This window comes from Oncorhynchus masou, chromosome 14, assembly GCF_036934945.1.
Source record: "Oncorhynchus masou masou isolate Uvic2021 chromosome 14, UVic_Omas_1.1, whole genome shotgun sequence".
Classification (NCBI taxonomy): domain Eukaryota; kingdom Metazoa; phylum Chordata; class Actinopteri; order Salmoniformes; family Salmonidae; genus Oncorhynchus; species Oncorhynchus masou.
The window spans coordinates 30,161,800-30,180,541 of record NC_088225.1 but is presented as its reverse complement, the minus strand read 5'-3'; the positions used below and the strand labels follow the sequence as shown (position 1 = coordinate 30,180,541).

The 18,742-nt window shown below is 41.5% G+C and overlaps 1 long non-coding RNA gene across 1 annotated transcript; it reads left to right on the top strand.

Moving 5' to 3' along the window:
• Positions 1–3,096: 3,096 nt before the first annotated feature.
• Positions 3,097–11,746, top strand: LOC135554718 (uncharacterized). Its single transcript, XR_010457727.1, has 3 exons — positions 3,097–3,608; positions 7,186–9,209; positions 9,589–11,746. It is a non-coding gene; the product is annotated as an uncharacterized LOC135554718 (long non-coding RNA).
• The last annotated feature ends 6,996 nt before the right edge of the window (positions 11,747–18,742 follow it).

Genomic DNA, 18,742 nt, shown 5'->3' with positions numbered 1-18,742 from the left:
TACATTTGATAAACTGTTACACCTACAAATGTTGTCAAACATTTTAAGTCTAATGGTCACTTTATGAAAGCAATAGTGCTGTTTTATTTGCAAGACTTTTAGCGAAGAAGGCGCAGAAAATACTGAACACTCACGACAGGAATATCATAGGAATCTAAAACAATAAAATAAACATTTGGGGAGGGGGGCAGTGTAGTGAGATGAGCATCTCACAGTTACTTCTCAAAAAGAGTAATCATTTGAAAAGAGGATATTAACTAGCTGGCCTGGGGCATCGTTTCCCATGAATAGAGGTTTACAAGGCTAGTGTGCAAGCACCTTAGCCAGGTCACAGAGGACAGAAAAAAAACTAAAAGCATGTACTTATTGACAGAGGAAGATGGTATTTCTCTACAAGTTGGGTGAGTCAACATGTTTTTTTTCTACTTGCATGCACATGAATAGATGCATCATATTAGGCTTATGTTGATCGGACTAAACCATGTTTTGGCAGGGGCGCATCTTTGGTTTCAGAAGTGGGTGGACGTAATGATTACACACTACGAACAGCCGGAGGGGTCCGCGTGGTCCTAAAGCACACCGTCTCCTCATGTAGTATCACAATACAATGTTAAAACTCAGGGGGGACAAAAAATTTAATTTCAGAATGTGGTGGGGACATGTTCACTCCATCCCCAGTGAAAATTGCACCCCTGTTTTTTTGTATATTTTAGTTGTCACTGTCGTAGACTAAGCATAGGTGATTAGAGGATGTTGACGTTGAAATGGTGCTTGAATATTGGAGGCAGCGCCAGTTTCCTTTTTGACCTGCGGTAAATCTAAATCAAGTTGTTTAGTATTCTGAAAACGTTGGAAAATGTAATTTGCTTGACCATTCTGTAGGTCGTGTAACTGTTTGTTACATGTGTAACAGTATAGCTTTAGTCAGTCGCCTCGCGCATACCCAGGCTCGAACCAGGGACCCTCTGCACAAAGTGTCACCCACGACGGTTGTCTGTGTTCCCACCGCTCCACAAAAGCCGCGGCCCTTGCAGAGCAAGGGGAACCACTACTTCAAGGTCTCAAAGCGAGCGACTTCACCGATTGAAATGCTATTTGCGCGCACCCCGCTAACTTGCTAGCCGTTTCACATCCAACATGTTTTGTGAACTCAACTGGACTGATGTTCCTCTCCGGTTTACTGATTGAACAAAAGGTGTATTTGAATTTATTCAGCCACCTTCTTGTCTCGGTTGTGTCAAGGCATATGAACTAACAGGTTATAGAGCAAACAAAGCAATTATCACAACACATAGGTTGTAATATGGCTCTTTTTCTGCCTTGGCTTCCCCGTGACTTTACCCCGGTGCCGCAAATTGTAGCTTTGCCCTCATTTCTCCATGGTTCTGACTTGACCTGCTTGTTGCGCATTGCCTTGTATCAATCTGTGCGCTTTAGGCTAGTAGGCTACTTTGCTGAAGGACAAAATATCCCACGTGTTTATTACCACCATTGTTTATTTTGTTCAAATGGAGCGAAGAGATATGGAAGATCAACTACTGTTAAAACTAGGCCTCGACATGTTATACACCACAGTAGGAATACTGTTAATAAAAGTAAACCAAACTTACCCGATCCATCGTGGAAGCTATACTTTCTTCAGCGTTTCTTCAAATAAAAAACGCGACAGTAAATCTGTAGCTAGTTTACACTACAGTTTCTTTGTCACAGCTAGACCAAAGCAATCAAACGTCCTTTTAAATATCAAAACTCGATTAATCTAAAGTAATCTTACTTCAGAAAGATCCTGGATAAGATTTTGCTGGTTATTTTAGAGTCAAGAAAATGTTCAACACCCTATTCACCAACAATCCTTATATCTGTTTATCGTCTACCTCCACCCGAGAGTGTTGGAACAACGTCCTCTTCAAGAGTCCAGATAGTTAATTGTCTGAGGCCCAGTAAGTGTAGCCTATAAAATAGCAGACTGATTACAGCAGCGCTATCCGCGCAGGGAACCAGTAAAAGCTGATGTATGTTTAATCCAAAATCTGCAGGGGCCATGAAGCATTTACAACAATGCAATCTCCACAGTAGTCAGTGGATGTATACTACTTCCGCTTCACAGAGCCGAGCTGAGCTGTGAAGGAAGTGGTCTTCTTCGTTAGTGTTATGGCGGTCCGCAAACTATTATTGGTGCATGCTGCCACTTAGTGTATTGGCTGTGCATCAGACTACTATTCTGTAGTAATAACTCACTACACTTTGTGAAAAACAAACTAACCTTACACCCATTAAAACATAATGATTATTCCACTACTTTGGCCCTCTGATTCAACACCAGGCCAGCAGACTGGGAGGACGGGATATTATCCTTCAAAACACCTTGTAACTCTGCAGTAAAATATTGTACACCCAAGTACTTCTCAACAGCTGCCACCACAACATCTATCCACTCTGTTTTACATTATATTACTGTGGTACAGTTGTAGGGGTACACATGGTGCTGGGGATCAGATGTGTCCGGTGAGAGAAAGACAGGTTGAGGTTACCAGGATCACAGTAGTGCAGAAGGTGTTGTATGCTGAACCAGTGAAGAGAGTAGTAGAGGAAGATGGGTCCAGGGTGAGGGATCCTGAGAGGATCCCTGTGATTAGGCTGAGGTCAATAGAGAATGATAGGAATAACATGCTTCAGGAAGGTTTTGTGTTGTTGTTGCGTTCATGGCCATGGTTGTCAATTGTACCACAGGAATAGAATGTAAATCGCAGTGGATAGATGTGGTGGCAGCTGCAAAGAACTTGGGTGTACAATATTTTACTGCAGAGTTTACAAGGCATTTTGAACGATAATATCCCGTCCTCCCAGTCTGCTGGTCTGGTGTTGAATCAGAGGGCCAAAGTAGTGGAATAATTCTAAAGTTTTAATGAGTGTAGGGTTTTTGTTGGTTGGGCATTTTTTTCAAAGTGTAATGTTTTCATTCTACAGAATAGTACTACAAAATAGTACGCTGATAAACAGACAAATCAGTAGGTGGCGACATGCACTTAACAAATGTATGCGAAGCGCTTATAATACCGAAGAAGAGCGTTTTATTGCTTTTCAACAGCTCTCGCAGGAAGTCTTGACTTCGACCACGGTTGCATTGCTGTAAATGGACACTGAGGACGTCGGATTGAACATACATCGGGGTTTTCTGGTTCACTGCACGGATAGCGCTGCTGCAATCAGTTTGGTATTTTACAGTCTTCCATTACTGGGCCTTAGATAATTACAACTATCTGGACTCTCGAAGAGGACGTTGTTCCAACATACTCTCGGGTTGAGTTAGACGATAACAGACAACATGATTCTTAGTGAATAGGGTGTTGAACGTTTTATTGACTTTAATAGATCAGGTAAAATCTTATCCAGGATCTTTCGAAACTAAGATTAGCCCACATCAGACACTTATTTGTCACCACTTAAGTTTTGATATTGATAATGACATCTGATCGCTCTGATCTAGCTGTTTTTTATCTGAATTCTGCAACAAAGAAAGTAACTGTAGTGTAGGCTAGCTACAGATGTACTGTCACTTTTTTATTTGAATAAACGCTGAAGAAAGAATAGCTTCCACTATGGATCGGGTAAGTTTGGTTTACTTTTATTAACAGTATGCCTAATGTGGTGTATAACATGTCTAGGTCTAGTTATCAACTTTGATCTTCCATATCATTCATTTGAACAACTGGACAAAAAAAATGGTGGCAATAAAACCCAGGGAAATGTCCTTCAGCAAAGCAGCCTACTCGCCTAAAACGCACACATTGATACAAGGCAATGCGCAACGAGCAGGTAAAGTAAGACCATGGAGAAATGAGGCTAAAGCTACACCTTGCAGTAGCGGTAAAATCACCAGGAAGCCAGTGATAATTGCGTTGTTTGCTCTATAACCTGTTAGTTAATATGCATTGACAAGACAGTGGCAGAATAAATTCAACCACACTTTTTGTTCAGTCATACATTTTGCAAGTAAAAGTTACATGACCTTATGCATGGTCAAGCCAGTTATTGTTTCCGACATTTTAGAACTACAAAATAACTTGATTTATTTACCGCAAGTCGCAAAGAAAACGGGCTGCCTCCACTGTTCCAGCATTACCTCAGGTGCACATTTCCGTTCATTTAAGAACCAATGACGTGCTTCCTTTTTGTGGCATTTCTGATACTAATTTATTTTCAGCCTCATCTCAGAGTTCTAACCTGGTCAGCATCTGTTGCTTGGCAACTATACAGCTGCTAGTAGCTAAAGTTAGCTTGTTTGTCCAAAGTCCAGCAGCTAGCCTCTGTAGCTAGCTAACAGGCAATGAAAGGTGTAATTGTTTCTGGAAGGTTTGTTTAAAAAATTACTAAAGTTACCTAACAGACAAGAACAGCTGACGATAGCTAGTTCATGTCCAAACGGCAGTCCTACATTTTTCCACAAAACATGATTAGCTAGCTAACGTTACATCAGTTAAAAACAACATTGTCACGCTGTTACCTTACAATGCAATGGACTTTTGCAACGTGTAATTATTCTAATCAAAAGGAGAGACTTTTAGATTTCTACAAAACCATCAAACTTTATTAATAATTACTGCAGTAATGGAGGGTTAACGGTCACCAGATGGTGTAGAGCAAAAAGCCCAAATAAGCAGGGTTGGGTTACTACTTTTTATAGTCCTCCTCAGTTCCCATAAGTAACAGATTTGTGAAATTATACAAGGGTACAGACAGTAACAGACAGCAAGATTTACATGGCGCCAAATGTCTGTCTCGGTCATTTACTGCTTGTTTATACAGAAATTATAATACAACATAGGACACTAGATCCTTCCCTCAACGGATGAAATCCAGTGTCCATTTGCGATGTGTAAGAGAAACTGGAGGGAGAGTTCCCCTGGCCCTGGCAGAACAGCATTTGACACAGACTAATCATGCAGTAGAATGTAGTTTAGGTTTCATCACCAAGGCATTGTAAATAAACTGCCAGCATTAGGCACCAGAGGCTCCTCTCAGGCCAACAGACAGTGAGAAAGTACTAATTGAAGAATATTCTAATATAAAAGGTAATTTGAATAACAATGTTGTAATTTCTACCAAACACTAGCTAGCTATGACATCGCAGAAATCAAGGATCGGTAGGATAGTCAGTTTTAGGAGGGCATGTTTGGCAGAGTGAATAGGAAGCCAATTCTAGATTTAATTTTGGATTGGAGATGTTTAATATGAGTCTGGAAGTAAAGTTTAGTCTAGCAAGACACCTAGGTATTTGTAGTTGTCCACATATTCTAAGTCAGAACCGTCCAGAGTAGTGATGCTAGTCGGGCCGGAGGGTGCAGGCAGGGAACAGTTGAAGAGCATGCATTTAGCTTTACTAGCGTTTAAGAGCAGTTGGAGGCCACGGAAGGAGTGTTGTATGGCATTGAAGCTCGTTTGGAGGTTTGTTAACAGTCAGTTCTTGAAAAGATGTACGTGGAAAACAACGGCACAAGATGGCAGCTTCAGCAAGTCCCATTACTTTGTTTGTACCGATCCTCACGTTGAGAGCATAGCAGGAGATACACAGTCTTGTGGCCTTAGAGCTTGTGTTATTTGTTTATGTAACAGTAAAGACTTTACGACCGTCCCACGAACCAGGGACGCTCGGCACACGTCAACAGTCACCCTCGAAGCATCGTTACCCATCGCTCCACAAAAGCCGCAGCCCTTGCAGAGCAAGGGGAACCACTACTTCAAGGTCTCAGAGCAAGTGACGTCACCGATTGAAACGCCACTAGCGTGCACCACCGCTAACTAGCTAGCCATTTCACATCGGCTACATTTAGAAGGGCCAAGTGTATATAGAATGTTGTCGTCTGCGTAGAGGTGGATCAGGGAATCACCCGCAGCAAGAATGACATCATTGATATACACAGAGAAAAGAGTCAGCCCGAGAATTGAACCCTGTGGTATCCCATAGAGACTGCCAGAGGTCTAGACAACAGGCCCTCCGATTTGACACACTGAACTATCTGAGAAGTAGTTGGTGAACCAGGCGAGGCAGTCATGAGAAACCAAGGCTGTTGAGTCTGCCGATAAGAATACGGGGTACGCAACACAAGCTCACAGAATGGGACCGCAGAGTACTGAAGCGCGTAGCACGTAAAAATAGTTTGTCCTCAGTTCCAACATTTCATACCGGGTACCAAACTGCCTCTGGACGCAACGTCAGCATAATAACTTTGTCAGGAGTTTCATGACATGGGTTTCCATAGCTGAGCAGCCGCACACAAGCCTAAGATCACCATGCGCAATGCGAAGCGTCGGCTGGAGCGGTGTAAGGCTCGACGGACAAATCTGGGTTTGGTGGATGCCAGGAGAATGCTACCTGCCCCAATGCATAGTGCCAACTGTAAAGTTTGGTGGAGGAGGAATAATTGTCTGGGACTGTTTTTCATGGTTTGGGCTAGGCCCCTTAGTTCCAGTGATGGGAATTCTTAACGCTATAGCATACAATGACATTCTGCCCTTCCAACTTTTATGGTAACAGTTTGGGGAAGTCCCTTTCCTGTTTCAGCATGACAATGCTCCTGTGCACAAAGTGAGGTCAATACAGAAATGTTTTGTCGAGATTGGTGTGGAAGAACTTCACTGGCCCGCACAGAGCCCTGTCCTCAACCCCATCAAACACCTTTGGGTTGAATTAGGACCCCGAGCCAGGCCTAAACGGCCAACATCAATGCCCAACCTCACTAATGCTCATGGCTGAATTGAAGCAAGTCCCAACAGCAATGCGCCAACATCTAGTGGAAAGCCTTCCCAGCAGAGTGGAGGCTGTTATAGCAGCAAAAGGTTGACCAACTCCATATTAATGCCTGTGATTTTGTTAAGAGTTGTTTGACGAGCAAGTGTCCCTATACCTTTGGTCATGTAGTGTATTATGGGATAGTTGTGTAAATGCAACACAGGGACACTGAAAGTCAATCTTAAAAGAATCATTGTTAATTATCAGCATGCTGGAGAGGTCAGTCAAACTTAGAAGTATAAAGTACCGTTCTGAAGGTATCTCCCAGGGGCAGTACCGCTACATCTCTAATAGACTGGTTACAGACTGGTTACATAGTTCATAGGGTTGGTTCTGGCACGTCTGGCACCGCCTCCTGTCTTAACTTATACAACATATTCTGGGCGTTTTGACAGATGGTCCTGAGGAGGGGGTCATGTTGCCCCCCTTCATATCTTTACCAAGTACAGGCAGGAACCAAGGATTATTTATGACACTAAGACAAGATGAACATGTTCAAGGCTGCTCTTCACATGATAACATTTTCCATCCAGGATGTAGAGGCATTATGTGGATGGAATATTTACTATATCTGTAGAATACGTAGGATTGAAATATATAAATAAATAAATAAATATATAAATAGTTGAATAGCATGGCCTTGATTAGAATACAGTATATACATATGAAGTGGGTAACAGTATGTAAACATTATTCAAGTGACCAGTGTTCCATGTTTATGTACATAGGGTAGCACAACCGGGTGGTAGTCAGCTAGTGACAAAGTTCAGGGCAGAGTACTGGGTGGACACCGGCTAGTGATGGCTTTTGTCATGATGTTGCCCTCTTTGTGTACAGCAAGCCCCATCCCCCTGACTGCCGCCTTCAACTAGGCTGCTGCGGTCAGAGAAGTCGTAAATTCCTCGAAGATATGATCTCCTCATGGCCACAGTATAGAGAGAGAGAGTGAATTTTCATAGAGAACAAAGGAATTTCTTCCACCTCACAGAACTTGAGGTCCGAACAACATTTATGTTCCGGAGAATGTATAAAAGATCGGTGAAGAATCCAGCTACGAACTGGTCCGTTTGTTACATTTTGGTGAAGCTCATGGGAGACTGTGCGGCCACATTACCATAACACTGTTTATATAATAGTCTCAGATATGAGGTTTACATCTAATTGTTGTATAAGATGAGTGAGGATGATACTGTTTGTAAAATTGTGTAATGTGATTTTGTACTTTTTATTGAAGGAAACTCCAATTCCCTTTGGAGTTTAACTAAATCAGAGGACCGCCCATGAGTCCAGTTAGGGTCGGGCATCCTGGGACAGCCCTTTTCTGCAATTCCGAATAAAACCCCAACTTCGAGAAATTCTCAGTGGACCATGTTTTTCTCAATCACGAGAGGACAAAAAGGTTGCAGACAGGGAGAGGGGGAGGGGCTTGCTGTTCCCAAAGAGGGCAACGTCATGACAGTTGGATTTGTCAACGGCCATTCCAGTGGTGTGGAGCTTGGGGTGGGTGAGGGGCTAATGCCCTCCAAACCCTGATTATATAAATGTATAGGATAACATAACTCTGTAGCGCTTTAGGCTAGAAACAAACTGTAAAAGGCAACAGAAAGCAGTGGCTCTATTGTACATGGGGATAACTCTATAAATTGACATTCATTTAATTCAGGGTGGAAGGTACAACCAAAGAATTGATGGATTTAGCTCTAAATACTACATCATAATGAGCAGCAGTAGTTCAGGTGTTTTGCTTTTTTCTCTGGTTATTACGACAAATCACGGTTTCGCAGGTGTTGGCGTTTGCCAACATTTTGGAAAGGGGAGGGGACATTCGGCCCATATCTTGAGAGGGTGGAGCTCTTCCTTCTAGCATCTGTTAAGCTCTCATCCTAACACGTGTTACATGAGACATTAGTTCTGGGTTAACCAAGATTGGCTCAGGGGTGAAAAACTTGTTCAACTCCAATGAATACTCAAAGGTTCGGAACATAAGACAGGAGGCATTACAATGGTACTACTTCCATTTAGAAAAATTAGAAGTGTTATACGTTTTTACATTTGTAAAAAAAAATCTACCACTAACATTTGAAAAATTTGCTGAAGTGATTGAAGTGTAAAGTAGTGAACGATTACACACTTCAGGAGAAAGAAGGTATTATAAGGATGCACCAATCAGAGATTTAGACTAAAGTAATCAAATGTTTGGTCTAATGATATTCTATGTACAATACTTTCTGTGGTCACCAGGACAGAGCTAGTCCGTCCCCCTCCAACCTGCCGGAGACCCCTGGTCACAACTCTCCTGGTAGCGCCTTACTGCTGGGTCTGAAGAGGGTTTCTGTGCGGCTGGTCGACTGCAGGAAAACACCAGGGCAGAGTGGAACTGTGAGAGAAGGACACAAGGAGGGAGATTTGATATCATCAAGTAAGAACAATGGGGGGTGTGGATGAACAAAATCTTATTCTGTAACTTCTGTTTATGGATTGATAAACAGTAAACACTCAGTGGCCAGTAATTGTCGATCCAGTTTCGTGAACGGAGGGGGTGTACTTAATAAACTGGCCACTCCACTGAGTGTATATTGATGATCAGGGCCACTAATTGTAAGGTTTCTGGTTAGAATCTCTAAGCCGACGAGGTGAACAATCTGTCCATGTGCCCTTGAGCAAGGTACTTAACCCTAATTGCTGCTGTAATTCTCTCTGGACAAGAGCGTCTGCGAAATAACAAACACTTAAAAAAAAAAAAGTTTGCATATTTATTCACACATTTCCAAAACCTAATTATTCAATGTCTTTCACAGGGGACACCCCTAACTCTCGTTCTCTCAGTGGGAGGGGCTTATCATCTGGGGAGCCTCAGCCACATGATGTTGCTGAAGAGACAGAGAAGAGTCTCTCCCAATCAGAACATCTAAAGAAACATCAGCAGAGGCGTACAGGGAAGAAACTTCACCATTGCTGCTCTGACTGTGGGAAGAATTTCACAAGCCGAAGTGGCTTCATTATTCACCAGCGGATTCACACCGGAAAGAAACCGTACTGCTGCTCTCAGTGTGGGAAGAGTTTCACTGCTTCTCAAACCTTAAAATATCATCTGAGAATTCATTCAGGGGAGAGGCCTTACCCCTGCCTAGATTGTGGGAAAAGCTTTGCTTATTTGGGCGCCCTAAACATACACAAGCTAACACACACTGGAGTGAAGCCTTATAGCTGTGATCAATGTGGGAAGAGCTTCAGTCAGTCTGGCCACCTGACAACACACCAACTAACACACACTGGAGTGAAGCATTTTAGCTGTGATCAGTGTGGGAAGAGCTTTGCTCTAACTTCCTCCTTGACTAGACATCAGCGTACACACACAGGAGAGAAACCTTATGTCTGTCTATGTGGGAAGAGCTTTGCTGTAGCTTCCAATCTGACTACACACCAGCGAACACACACCAGAGATAAGCCTTATAGTTGTTATCAGTGTGGAAAGAGCTTTGCTTCTTCAGAAACACTAACTATACACCAGCGCATACACACAACAAAGAAACCTTTTTGCTGTTGTCAGTGTGGGAAGAGCTTTGCTGTAGCTTTCTCCCTGATTATACACCAGCGAACACACACTGGCGAGAAGCCTTACAGCTGTGATCATTGTGGCAAGAGATTCAGTCAGTCAATCAGGGAACCTAAATTCTCACCAGCAAACACACACTGGAGAAAAATCTTAGATAGATGTGGGGAAAGCTTTGTTCATTTAGGGCCTATGTGGAAAAACACCAGAAAACAAAAGATGTTTTGCATTTAATTTGCCTCTTATTCGACACCGGTTCCAGATAACTAAATAAAAGGATCAATAGAAAACGTCTAGTGAACAGTCATATCCGTCTCTTTCTTAAAAGAGTTGATTTAGTCTGATCACCATGGTAACCTGTTTGGAACATACAGTTGAAGTCGGAAGTATACATGCACCGAAGCCAAAAACATTTAAACTCAGTTGTTCACAATTACTGACATTTAATCCTAGTAAAAAAAAATCCCTGTCTCAGGTCAGTTAGGATCACCACTTTATTTTAAGAATATGAAATGTCAGAATAGTAGAATGATTTATTTCATCTTTTATTTCTTTCATCACATTCCCAGTGGGTCAGAAGTTTACATACCCTCAATTAGTATTTGGTAGCATTGCCTTTAAATTGTTTAACTTGGGTCAACCGTTTTGGGTAGCCTTCCACAATAAGTTGAGGAATGGGCCAAAATTCACCTGACAGAGCTGGTGTAACCGAGTCAGGTTTGTAGGCTCTTGCTCGCACACGCTTTTTCAGTTCTGCCCACAAAATGTTCTATAGGATTGAGGTCAGGGCTTTGTGATGGCCACTCCAATACCTTGACTTTGTTGTCCTTAAGCCATTTTGCCACAACTTTGGAAGTATGCTTGGGGTCATTGTCCATTTGGAAGACCCATTTGCGACCAAGCTTTAACTTCCTGACTGATGTCTTGAGATGTTGCTTCAATGTATCCACATAATTTCCCATCCTCATGATGCCATATATTTTGTGAAGTGCACCAGTCCCTCCTGCAGAAAGCACCTCCACAACATGTTGCCACCCCAGTGCTTCACGGTTGGGATGGTGTACTTCAGCTTGCAAGCCTCCTGTCACGTTCTGACCCTAGTTATTGTGTTAATTGTTTGTTTTAGTTGGTCAGGACGTGAGTTGGGTGGGCATTCTATGTTGTGTGTGTGTCTAGGTTGTTTTTCTGTGTTCGGCCCAGTATGGTTCGCAATCAGAGGCAGGTGTTAGTTGTGTCTGATTGAGAATCATACTTGCGTAGCCTGGGTTTCACTGTTGTTTTGTGGGTGATTGTTTCCGTGTCTGTTTGTTTCACCACACAGGACTGTTTCGGTTTTCACATTTATTGTTGTATTTTTGTAGTGTTCTCGGTTTTCGTCTATATTAAAAGATGTTTAACACTAACCACGATGCATTTTGGTCCTCCGATCCTTCAGCGGAAGAAAACCCTTACACCTCCCCCATTTTCCTCCAAACACAACGACGGTCATGGTGGACAAATGGTTCTATTTTTGTTTCGTCAGACCAGAGAACATTTCTCCAAAAAGTAAGATCTTTGTCCCCATGTGCAGTTGCAAACCGTAGTCTGGCTTTTTTATGGCGGTTTTGGAGCAGTGGCTTCTTCCTTGCTGAGTGACCTTTCAGGCTGTGTCGATATTGGACTGGTTTCACTGTGGATATAGAGACTTCTGCCTGTTTCCTCCAGCATCTTCACAGGAGCCTTTGTTTTTTCTGGGATTGATTTGAACTTTTCGCACCAAAGTACGTTCATAGGAGACAGAATGAGTCTCCTTCCTGAGAGGTATGACGGCTGCGTGGTCCCATGGTGTTTATACTTGCGTACTATTGTTTGTACAGATTAACGCGGGACCTTGAGGAATTTGGAAATTGCTCCCGTGGAGGTGTACAATCTTTGGCTGATTTTTAAAAATTCTCATGATGTCAAGCAGAGGCACTGAGTTTGAGGGTAAGCCTTGAAATATATCCACAGCTACACCTCCAATTGACTCAAATTATGTCAATTAGCCTATCAGAAGCTTCTAAAGCCATGACAATTTTCTGGAATTTTCCAACCTGTTTAAAGGCACAGTCAAATTAGTGTATATAAACTTCTGACCCACTGGAATTGTGATAGTGAATTATTAGTGAAATACGCTGTAAACAAATGTTGGAAAAATTACGTGTCATACAAAGTAAATGTCCTAACTGACTTGCCAAACTATAGTTTGTTAACAAGAAATGTGTGGAGTGGTTTAAAAACAAGTTTTAATGGCTCCAACCTAAGTGTATGTAGACTTCAACTGTAGATGCGGTAAAGAAGTCAATGGAACTCGAGCAAAACAATGGAATTGCCATGGAAACGTGTGGGAGAAAAGGCCATGGGGGAATAATCCTGAATCTCTTCATTGCCCCCCAGCAAAATGATCCTACGTTTAGACTATTGTTTATATGTGTATGTCACAATATATTGAGGTACAAATCAGAGTGTAATGCTTGTATGTCAACCCCAACGAGCAAATGTTAATTTCATATTCCCCAATCAACTGCATTACAGTTAAAAATGATTGACTTCCACCACCACAGATGCTAGCGATGCTAACCCGGAGTAAGCATTTAGATGTCACTTCAACTTTTAAATGTTATCCTGCAGAAACAGCCAAATATATCCAAATTGGACTTAAGTAACCACATTGTGAGCCTGTTACAATACATATAGTGCATTCGGTAAGTATTCAGACCCAGTGACGACTTTCCACATTTGGTTACATTACAGCCTTATTCTAAAATGTATGAAATACTCCCCCCTCAATCTACACACTACCCCATAATGACAAAGCGATAAGTTTAGGAATTTTCCAAAATGTATTTAAAAAAATGTAAACGATATTTTATTTACATAAGTATTCAGACCCTTTGCTATGAGCCTCAGTTGAGTCAGGTGCATCCTGTTTCCATTGAGATGTTAATAGAACTGGTTTGGAGTCTACCAGTGGTAAATACAGTTGATTGGACATGATTAAGAAAGGCACACAACTGTCTATTTATGGTCCCACAGTTGACAGTGCATGTCAGAGCAAAAACCAAGCCATGAGGTCGAAGGAATTGTCTGTAGAGCTCTGAAGCAGGATTGTGTCGAGGCACAGATCTGGGGAAGGAACCAAAACATGTCTGCGGCTTTGAAGGTCCCCAAGGACACAGTGGCCTCCATTCTGAATTGGAAGAAGTTTGGAACCACCAAGAATATTCCAGAGTAAGGCTAGAGTAAGGCTGTAACATAACAAAATGTGGGGGAGGTGTCGTGGAAATTTCCTGTATTTACCAAATCATGAGAGCAAACCACACACAAGTCAGAGTTATCATAAAGTCCATCTTTAATTATATGAGCTCCATCACAACCCTGTGACTCTCAGATCAATTCAGTGTCTATCAATGAATTTTCTGATAGTCCTTATACATTGCAACTGAGATCCTTTATAGCAAAGACACACATAGCCAGACAGCATTGGCTATAAATTATCGTTCAGCTTTGTCTCCTAAACTATGTTCTTTTCTCGTTCTCAGGACCATAAAACAAAACCTATCAACAGGCAAATATCAAATACCCCCTCCTTGACAAGATCGCAGAGACACAGACATTGTGGAGCCAAGAGATAATTGATTTAAAAGATGTGTTTACATATGAAGACAAGCTTGAACCCTCCCCTCTCTGCGGCCCAAATAACTGACCCCATGTCCGAGAACAGATAACTGCAACTCACAAGCATATAATGAATATAAAACATCTTATCTATGTTACCAACTAATTCTGATTATTCCCCAACAGAGAGGGGAAATCAAGGGGTCTGAATTAAGGCTGACCCCAAATTAGTCGATTGTTTGGTTGTCAGACTGTTGGTTTGAGTCAAGTAGTAACGTGTGTCTCACACACATACATTTTCGGATCAAGCATGAGTAGGCTTTTATAGTCTAGGCCTCCAATTGATTAGTTACCTGAAATGGGCTTTTAGTCTAGGCCTCCAATAGATTAGTTACCCGAGATAGGCGCAAATATATATATGCTCCTCCCAAATTTTGTAACAATGTGGCTCTTTAGCTCCGCATTGATGGTACATCCTGTAGAAAACAAACTCACTTCTTGCACTGTTTCGCGAAGAGCAAGAAGTATGAATTCCCTGACTTCTACTGAGGTCGTATCACTATAAATGCTGCATGGCCAATGCAGATGTCGGATTGACCATGCAGCGCCCAGATGCACAATGTGCTTCTCTCTCCTGCCAATTTGTGCACATGCATTGTTTCATAACTTCATTGTGTGAACTGTTTGCGTTTGATATCACTTCCCCATTACATATCACCAGTAGTGCATTCAAACGTTAATTCCTAATCTACAATGTTTGTTGCTTTGGTTACAGTAATTTCTGTTAATTGCATTCAATATAATTATTCCAGTCTTCCCGGTATTTTTGTCGGAGTCGACACGTTGTTTGCAGACCGCACAACCTATGCTGCACTTGTGAGAAACAAGTTTTGGTTGATTTCATTCCATTTATGAGTTTTGTTATTTTAGTCAGTCTTTTGTTTGGAGCCTCCTGTCAATGTTGAGTAAGGACCCGCATGCATAGAAGTAGGCCTCCTGTCAATGTTGAGTAAGGACCCGCATGCATAGAAGTAGGCCTGTAGGCTACCTGGCCGGCGGGCAAATGTACATAAATGTGCCCAATTGGAGATCTGATAGTATTTCTGGTTGGCTTAACGCACCATCACTAATGACCTGTGGAGCTTCTCAAAGTAAATGTCTTCTTCACCTCAAAACAGCAAGCAAAAAAAAATCTGTTTTTACATCCATTGAGAATTGCAATAGTTAATCATTGTATTTGGAAAATCTTTCCAGCTCTCTCACTTTAAATAACCAGTGTGAAAAGATAAAATGCCATGCTCTGATCCAGTGGATCAGTTCTTATCAGTGCTTGACTTGGACTGAAACAGGTTCTGGTACTCATGCTGGTACTGTTTATATTTTGGTGCAGTAGCAGCACAATACTTTTGAGCTAATATTCTACAAGACTAACAGAAGCTCAAGCAGTAGAACATTTGAGGTGCCGGTACTCAGCTCCATTGAGCTCCTGCCGAAGTTTCTTCTCCCTTGCGCAAATGGCCTACAGCTGTGTCTATCCAGAGCTCATTGGAACAGGAAACTGAGGGTTCATCTCATCTTTTTCTTCATGTTGCAAGTTTGCTAGCATAAGCTTCGAGCCGGACCCAAGTTAGTTGATATAAGTTCGTTGCAGACAGGCCATGTCGCCAATGTGATTCATAGGATATTTAATTTAAAAAAATATATATATATATTTTAAAAAAAATAATCAGGATGTTTTCTACCTGCAGGCTGCAATGTTTATTTGTTGGCTTTATGTAGGCTATTTTTACATAGTTGGCAATTGCAATAGAAGTTACTTTTTAGGTTTGTACCATTTAAGATTTGGCTAGGTTTGATTAACCACATGACAAATCTGCATATGAAAACCATAACTGGCACGCAGATCGGTAGAAATGGAAATATATATTGGCATTCCACATGAGAAAGGTGCCAACTCCTCCTGAAGCCCATTACTGGCAGCTTCAGGAGAGTAATGGCAGAATCGGAGAAAGCCAGAAGGAGCGGGAGGAGAATAGTTGGATCGGGTACGTTTTTTTATCTTGATCTCTGGCGCCCTCGAGGCATTTGCCTTATTTCATCAAACCGTAAGCTTAAAATCATCAGATAACATCAGTGCATATATTTAATTTTATTAAAACACATTGGGTGTGTCTATATGTAGAAAAATACACTGAAACATTTAGATCAATCAGTTGGTCAAAAGAACAGATGAATTTAGGTCTACAGATGATATTTTTTTGTTGGGATAGCCCTAGACTGAATACTTTCTGGATGCTCTGTAAATCATGCCGATTTGACGAATATCCACTTTGTTAGATCAGATTTGTTGAACGGTCTTCATTCCATTGACTCCTTTACTGCATCTATAATATGCAGCTCTGATCTAGAAGCAGGTTTGCCATGTCCATGCAATATCACACATTGTCATTAAATGGATAAATGTTAAATTGATTAAAAGTCACCTTGTCCGACAGATTAACATGGTTATAAAAAATGTCTTGCCAGGGTAGGCCTACATGAAACACAGCCCTTATTGTAAGTGTTTCTTAAATCTCCTATGGGATAAATGAATGATAAATGAATGGTGGAAATACTATTGGAACCATTTCCCTGTTTGACCACCATGTTTTATGGGTGTTATGACACGTCCACTGTGGGGCTCTAAAGCATGAAATGGTAATGGTATCTTTTTATAGGCACAAATGTTGCCATGATTCTAAGCCATTTTTTTTGGGGGGGGGGGGGGGTTGGATATATGCCAAATATAAAGGTCTGTGGGATAAGTTTTGTTCTATGAGAGTCTTCATCAGCTAATGTAACTTTGAAGGATTTATGTAATAAATATTGTAATTATTTAAGGTAATTAACTGACTGATACTTTCTCCTAAGACTTATTTTCTGCATTTATTCCAAAAACCCTATGCTTTCTCCCATTTAATTTTACCCATAGGGATGGCTGAACGAGTCATAGGTAACTCATTTCCGGGATATAGGACTACAGGCTCTTATTTTTTTTACATCATTTAAACGGACTACAAGCTCTACAGCTCTGTATAGTTCCACATTGATATGATTGGTTGATGGTAGGTGGTGGGGGGGAGGGTACTTCCTGTAAACACATCTCCATTGACTACTTCCTTCCAGCAGTGTGTAGCAGGGAGACTCTTAGATCTGAGGTGTGTGCAGAAGGACTTGAAAAGGAATGTGTAAAGTTGTGTGTGTAAACTGTAGTGGTATTCATGGTGCTGGAGATCAGACGCGTCCGAGAGTAGTAGAGGAAGATGGGTCCAGGGTGGAATAATGAGGTTTTAATGGGTGTAGGGTTAATTGGTTTTTAAAAGTGTAATGAATTAATACTACAGAATATTAGGCTAATACACAGACAAAACACAAGGTGGGGCATGCACCTATACCAGTTTGAGGACCGCCATAATACAACTGCGACCTGGCCCCGCAGTTGTAAATGAGAACTTGTTCTCAACTGGCCTACCTCGTTAAAAAAAAAAGGTCAAATAATACCGAAGACCACTTCCTTCACAACTGCTCTCGGTCTGCTCTGCTGGGTGAAGCAGAATTCTAAATCACAATCAAATCGTATGGGTCACATACAGATGTTATTGTGGGTGTAGCGAAATGCTTGTAATGCACCGACTACTGCGGAAGTTGCATCGTTGTAAATGCTGCATGGACTCTGCAGACGTCGGATTAAACATGCATCAGGTGGTACTGGTTCGCTGCACGGATAGCGCTGCTGTAATCAGTCTGGTATTTTATAGGCGTCCCTTACTGGACCTCAGACAATTAAACTATCTGGACTCTCAGAGGACGTTGTTTCAAGTAGATCTCGGGTAGAGTTAGACGATAACAGACATCAGTATTCTTGGTGAATGGGGTGTTGAACGTTTAAATGACTTTAATAGATTAGATAAGCCTACATCAGACATTTGTCACAATTTAAATCGAGTTTTGATATTTAAAATGATGTTTGATTGCTCTGGTCTAGCGGTTCTTTATCTGAACGCTGTAACAAATAAAGTAACTGTAGTGTAGGCTGGCTACATATTTACTGTCACTAAGAAACGCTGAAGCTGAATAGCGTCAACAAAAGATCGGGTAAATTTTGACTTACTAACAGTATCCCTACTGTGGTGTATAACATGTCGAGTTTAATCATCTATGATCTGCCATATCCATTCGTTCCATTTGAACAGTTGGACAAAATAAACAATGGTGGTAATAAACACGTGGGATATTTTGTCCTTCAGCAAAGTAGCCTACTAGCCTAAAGCACACAGATTGATACAAGGCAATGCGCAACAAGCAGCTAAAGTCAGAACCATGGAGAAATAGTGGGGGCAAGCCTACACCTTGCAGTAGCGGTGTGTAGGTAATAATCACCAGGGAAGAAAGACAGAAAAATAGCCATGGTGATAATTGCGTTGTTATAACCTGTTAATTCATATGCCTGGACTCAGCTGAGACAAGAAGACAGTGGCAGAATACATTCAACCAGACCTTTGTTCCATCATAAAACTAGAGAGCGACATCTGTCCTGTTAATGTTGCATGTAACAGTTACATGACCTTCAGAATGGTAGAGCAAGTGAATGTTTTCGGACTACTTAATTAACAACTATTGATTTAGAGTTACCGCAAGTCAAAGAAAATATGCGCTGCCTCCACTATTCAAAGATAACCTAATGGCAAAAATGTAGGCTAACACTATATATTTGAGGGAATACA